The sequence below is a fragment of the Lactuca virosa genome, chromosome 4 (genome assembly GCF_052849685.1).
Source record: "Lactuca virosa cultivar CGN04683 chromosome 4, Lactuca_virosa_CGN04683_v6, whole genome shotgun sequence".
Classification (NCBI taxonomy): Eukaryota; Viridiplantae; Streptophyta; class Magnoliopsida; order Asterales; family Asteraceae; genus Lactuca; species Lactuca virosa.
This window is the reverse complement of record NC_136429.1, coordinates 21758712-21765646: the sequence shown is the minus strand read 5'-3', so window position 1 is coordinate 21765646 and position 6935 is coordinate 21758712.

The window sequence follows — 6935 nt, the reverse complement described above, 5'->3', positions numbered from 1 at the left end:
GAAGCTAAAATGGGTAAAACTACTTTAACTCGCCGAGTCCCTCTATGGACTCGCCGATTTCCTCTATCTGATTGAGCCATCTCAATGGATTAAGCTCCTACCCTTCATATCTCAACTCCATACTTCACCTATACACTAGGAATACACTTTTAAGGGTAAAATTTCCAACTTTACCCGCTCTTAGTCCTTCTTAATGGATTTAGCTCAAACCCTAACTCTCTAGAACATAGATCTTGGTCCACAATACATAATACCCTAAACCAAGGCACACTATACTAGATCTAGACTTTGAACATTAGTTGGACACGTAAAGTTACTAACTTTCCTTCCAAGCATGGCCTCTTAGGGCTAAAAAGGCCATATTAACGCTTATAGGCTTGCATGGCCATAAATTTTGCACCTTTATGCCATGGAACCCCTCTTAGATCCCATATCTGAAATATGAGTCACTTGGGACGTCCAAATCCCAAGGACCAAGGTTCTTGCACCAAAACCCTCATAAAATGGAAGTAAATAGATCTAAGAAATGAATAATAAAGTTTGAGAATTGATTACTAGAAAGTGATGAGGATGGAAGGAAATCTCTGGATCTATTATCTTCTCCTTGCACCTTCTAGCTCATTCTTCTCCTTCTAGCTTCAAGATCACACAAAATCACCCAAGAATGGCTCACACACTCACAAAATGCTCTAAGGTTTCGTGGATTAGGGTTTAGGACTTGGAGGCTAGAAATGAGGCCAAAAGATGGGGATTAAGATGCTTAAATAGGATGCAAAACCCCAAAATTAGGGTTTCACTCTGATAGACCTACTCGTCGCGTCGAGGGCTCTTGACTCGTCAAGTAGGTGGCTGAAATCCTACGTCCAAAACTCAATTCTACTCGACGAGTCTGGGGCTTCCAACTCGTCGATTAGCTTTATAAAAATGACTAATTTATAATTAAATGCGTACCAAAAACCGGGCGTTACAATTCTCCCCCACTTGTCTTAGACTTCGTCCTCGAAGTCTGCTGCGTCTGAAAACAACTCCGGGTAGTGCTCCCTCATCTCTTCCTCAGGCTCCCAAGTTCACTCTGAACCCTTACGGTGCTGCCATTGCACCTTCACTAGCTGAACAACCTTGTTCCTCAAGGTCTTCGTCTTGCGATCCAAAATCGCCACCGGCCTCTCAATGTAGTTCAGGCTGTTATCAACCTCAATATCCTCCAAGGGCACAATCGTTGAATCATCCACTAGGCACTTCCGCAACTGGGACACATGGAAAGTGTTGTAGATCTGACTGAGCTTTTCCGGTAGATCCAACCGATACGCCACCTTGCCCACCCGGGCTATAACCCTAAAAGGACCAATGAACCTGGAGCCCAACTTGCCCCTTTTCCGGAACCGGATGACACCTTTCCAAGGTGACACCTTCAGGAGGACCATGTCGCCCACCTGAAACTCTAAATCTGAACGTCGCTTGTCGGCGTAGCTCTTCTGCCGACTCTGAGCAGTCCGGAGCCTACTCCGGACCTGTTGGATATGCTATGTAGTCTTGAGTACTACCTCCGTACTCCCCATGACTCTCTGACCGACCTCACCCCAATAGATTGGGGTCCTACACTTCCTCCCATAGAGCATCTTAAAGGGAGGTCGGTCTATGTTGGCGTGGTAAATGTTGTTATACGAAAATTCTGCTAACGGAAGATAAGTATCCCAACTGCCACCGAAATCCAAAACACATGCGCGTAGCATGTCCTCGAGAGTCTGTATCGTCCTCTCGCTCTGTCTGTCTGTCTGAGGGTGGAAAACGGTGCTGAAGTGGAAACGAGTACCCATCTCCTCGTTAAACCGCTTCCAAAATCTGGAAGTGAAACGGACATATCGGTCTGACACCACCGAGACAGGCACCCCATTTTGTGCCATTATCTCACGTACGTATATCTCGGCAGCTTCTCGACCGATATGCTCTCCTGGATCAGGATAAAATTAGCGCTCTTGGTCAACTGATCCACGATGACCCATATCGAATCTACCCCACGTGAGGTCCTGGGAAGCTTCGTAATGAAATCCATAGTGATATCTTCCCATTTCCACACGAGAATATCCAACGGCTGCATCTTGCCGTGTGGTCTCTGATGCTCATCCTTGACCTTCCTGCAGGTCAAGCACCTCTCTACATACCACACTACGTCTCGCTTCATGCAGGGCCACCAGTAATCAGGGCGAAGATCCCGATACATCTTCGTCGCCCCACGATGGATGGAAAACCTCGACTTATGGGCCTCATCCATTAGAACCTGCCATACTCCACCCCAGTACGGAACCCAGACCCTTCCATGCAGGGTCAGCAACCCTCGGCTTTCATAATCAAACGAGGCCACCCGGCCTACAATCTGCTTGCACTTCTGGCGCTCTTCCTTCATACCCTCAACATGCGCCTCTCTAATCTGCTCCAGCGATGGAGTAATCACTATCATCCTCAAATATATATCTCTAATCGGAGCCGACACCGCCTTGTGGCTTAGGACATCGGCCACCACATTAGCCTTGCCTGGGTGGTAAAGGATTTCACAGTCATAATCCTTCACCACATCTAACCACCAACGCTGCCTCATGTTCAGATTCGGATGATCCATCAGGTACCTCACACTCTTGTGGTCTGTGTAAATGGTACAACGGACTCCGTAGAGGTAATGTCACCAAATCTTCAGGGCGAAAACCACAGCCCCCGGCTCTAAATCATGTGTCGGATAGTTAGCCTCATGAGGCTTCAGCTGCCTCGACACGTAAACTGTCACATGACCCTGCTGCATCAAAACCGCACCCATGCCCATAATTGACGCGTCACAGTAAACTACGAAGTCATCAACTCCCTCGGGCAGAGTCAAAATCGGTGCCTCACATAACCGCTATCTAAGAGTCTCGAAGGTTGCCTGCTGCTCAAGCCTCTAGCAAAATGTCACCGACCTCTTGGTCAGTCGGGTGAGGGGTACAACGATCTTGGAGAAATCCTGGATATATCTCCGGTAGTAACCCGCTAGACCAAGAAAACTATGAATCTCAGTTGGAGACTTCGGAACCTCCCACTGCATCACGGCCTCTATCTTGGCCGGATCGACCAGAATACCATTCTGGTTGACGAGATGCCCAAGAAACTGCACCTCGCGCAACCAGAACTCACACTTGGAGAACTTTGCGAAAAGTATCTCCCTCCTCAATGTCTCCAGCACCTCCCTCAAGTGCTCCTCATGCTACTCCTGAGTCTTGGAGTAAACCAAGATGTCATCACTGAAAACGATCATAGACCGATCCAGCATCGGTCTGCACACTCGGTTCATGAGATCCATGAACGCGGCTGGAGCATTGGTGAGCCCAAACGGCATCACCACAAACTCATAATGACCATAGCGAGTCCTAAAAGCCCTCTTCTGCACATCCTCCTCTCTGACTTGCATCTGGTGATAACCTGGTCGCAGATCAGTCTTGGAAAACCAAGATGGACTCTGTAGCTGGTTAAACAAATCATCAATCCTCGGAAGGGGATAACGGTTTTTTACTGTTACCTTGTTCAGCTCCCGATAGTCTATGCACATCCGATGCCACCCATCCTTCTTCTTCACAAATAGGATCGGGGCTCCCCATGGTGAACTACTCGGCCTGATAAATCCCTTGTCTAGCAGCTCTTGCAGCTGCGTAGACAACTCCTGCATCTCGGGAGGAGCCAACCGATATGGTGCCTTGGCTATCGAAGCCGCACCAGGGACTAGGTCAATCCTGAACTCGACCTATCTCTCCGGTGGTATCTCAGGTAAATCCTCCGGGAATACATCTGAGTACTCTCGCACTACCGGTACATTATCCACTGTCGCCTTACCCTTATCCCAGGTATCCATAACATAAGCGACATATCTTGTGCAACCCTGCTAGAGGTAACGCCTCGCCCTCGCTGTTAAACATAGGGATGAAAGTGAGTCCAAACCTGGACCGGTAGACCCAGACCCGGAAAACCCAGGAACTGGTTAACGAGATTTTATAGGATCGGAAACCGGACCGGTATATAGGAACCGGTTCCGGTTCGGTTCCGAGTAAGGTACCGGGGAAAGTGGGTCTGGAACCGGAAAACCCAGAAATATCAAAGTGGGTCGGATGGAACTAGGTAAAGTGGGTCTAGAACCGGAAAACCCGGGAAAACCGGAATTTTTTGGTAATTACTTAGTGGTTGAACTTTGAAAATTTTCAACTTTGATATCCCAACTTCGTGGGACTGTAAGTCATTGAATATTAAACCAAAAATGACAAAATTATAGTTTAAAATTATGTACAAACTCTAAACTACAAGTTGAAAAAAAAACCTCATGACAATTCGACTTCAAATGAATTAGATATGCATGTTTTAAAATTTCGCAGAATACAAAAATTAAGCTGAAAAAAAAGTCGCAGCTTTGATATCCCGACTTTGGGAGACTATAAATCAATGAATCTGAAACCAAAAATGACAAAATTATAGTCTAAAATCATGTACAAACTCTATACTACTTTTGGAAAAAACCGCATGCTATTCCGACTTCAAACGAATTAGATATGCATGTTTTAAAAGTATCACAAAATACAAAGAAAGCTGAAAAACATAAAATTTTCAGCTTTGATATCCCGACTTTGAGAGACCATAAGTCAATAAATATAAACCCAAAAATGACAAAATTATAGTCTAAAATCATGTAAAAACTATAAACTGTACTCTAGAAATAACCTCATGCCAATACGACTTCATCAGAATGAAATATGAATGTTTTAAAACTATCACATAATACAAAAAAAGCTGAAAAACATAAAATTTCCAGCTTTGATATCCCGACTTTGAGAGACTGTAACTCAATGAATATAATCCCAAAAATGACAAAATTATAGTTTAAAATCATGTACAAACTATAAAATACACTCTAGAAAAAACCTCATGCTAATCCGACTTCAAACGGATGAGATATTCATGTTTTAAACTTTTCTCAGAAACCGGTTCCGGCCCCTAAAACCGGTTCCGGTTCCTAACACGGTTCCGGTTCTTAAACCCGGTTTACCCGGACCCGAATGACCTGAAACCCGGATTACCCGGAACCCGAATAGAACCATTCTTTAAACCCGGGACCCGGACCGGTTTTACATATTACGGTTCTAACATTTTCGGTTCTAGTCCAATTGCGGTTCCGGTTCGCTTTTCCGGTTCTAAATCTCATCCCTAGCAGAACATAAAACTGGTCCGCGCTATGGCCTCTCGCCCTGAATCACAATCCCTCCCCCACTAGGAGTCTGAACCTTCACTAGTTACTACTCGCAGTCGATCACTACCCCATTAGGGCTCAACCAATCCATACCCAGTATAACCTTATTCCCTCGCAGGGGAATAGGAACCAGATCTACTGAGAACTGCTCATCGAATAACTGTAGCGTACAACCGCTGTGAACCCACTCAACCCTAACGGTCCTATCATCTGCTATCTCCACATCTAGTGGGAAATCCAGCTCCCTCGGAGCTCCCACGAATCGCTTGTTGAGCGCGAGCGACACAAAAGATCGGGTGGCACCCGAATCAAACAGTACCAAGGCTGATATACCGTTCACTAAGAACGATCATGTAACGACATCAGGAGCAGCACATGCCTCCTCTGTTGTCAACTGGAAGGCTCTTCTCTTCGCTACTGGCGTCTCTGCTCGGCCCTGACGGCCGTCTGTAATCCTCAATGTAGCAGGGGCGGGTGCCGCCACCTTCCCTGCTGCTGCCAAACTCAGACACTGGGACCTCTTGTGGCCCCTCTGATTGCACTGAAAGAAAATCAGATCAGATAATGTGGTGGTAGTGGTGGTAGAAGCAGTAGTACAATCCATGCTCACATGTCCATTTCGGCCGCACTTAAAGCAGCCCAAACTACCCGCACTGCACGCCCCCTCGTGCGACCTATCGCATTTTCCGCAGCGGCCTCGGCCCTGCTGGCCCTTCCCCCAGGAATCCGACTTGGGCTTCTTGCCCGAACCCTCCATACCAGATGCCACATCTGGTTTCCTCTTCCTCTCCATCTCTAAATCGATCTCTCTCTCTAACTCTGGCAATCATATCCTCCAGCGTTTTGCAGCTGGAGCGGCTCACAAACTGGCGGATATCACTCTCCAATATCTCATGATAGCGGGCCTTCTTCATCTCCTCGTCCGCCACATATTGCGGAACTAGAAGGGCCCTCTCCCTAAACTTGGCGGTGATCTCTGCCACAGTCTCTGTCGTCTACTCCAAATCCTGGAACTCTCTCGTTAGCTATTGCACCTCAATCACAGGTGCAAACTCAGCCCTGAACCTGGTCGGAAAATCACCCCAGGTCATCGCATCCATAACTACATCATATCCAATGGCTCTCCCAACCTCCTCCCACCAGTCACGTGCCCTGTCCTTCAGAAGACAGGACGCAAGTCTAACCTTGTCCCCCTCGGGACATCTGCTGGTGCGGAATGCGTTGGCGACATCTGCTAACCATCTGGTGCTTGCAATGGGGTCCCGAGCCCTATGGTAGTCGGGAGCTCCACAAGCCCTGAACTCCCTGAAAGGCAGTGTGCGCGACCCCATCATGGCCGCCACCTCGGTGTGGAAAGCGCTCAGTTTCTCATCCAGAACCAAATATCATAGGAGTCTGGTCTAGAATGGTATGTGTAATCTCAGACGAGATGAACTCCCACGTCTGCTCGTCAAGCTGACCGACTCCAGAGCGCAAGCCTGGTCCCTCACCAGTACCTGAAGTGCCAATCGGCCTAGTGCATAGCGTCACCATACTGAAAATACACCATAATAAACATCAGTATACTCATCATATCTCGAGGGATCTCACATACTACAAATTCCCTGGGTTCATCTCAGCCTTCCTTGATTCAAGTACGGATCCTCTACTATCAGTAGTACGGGCCCATATTACCTTC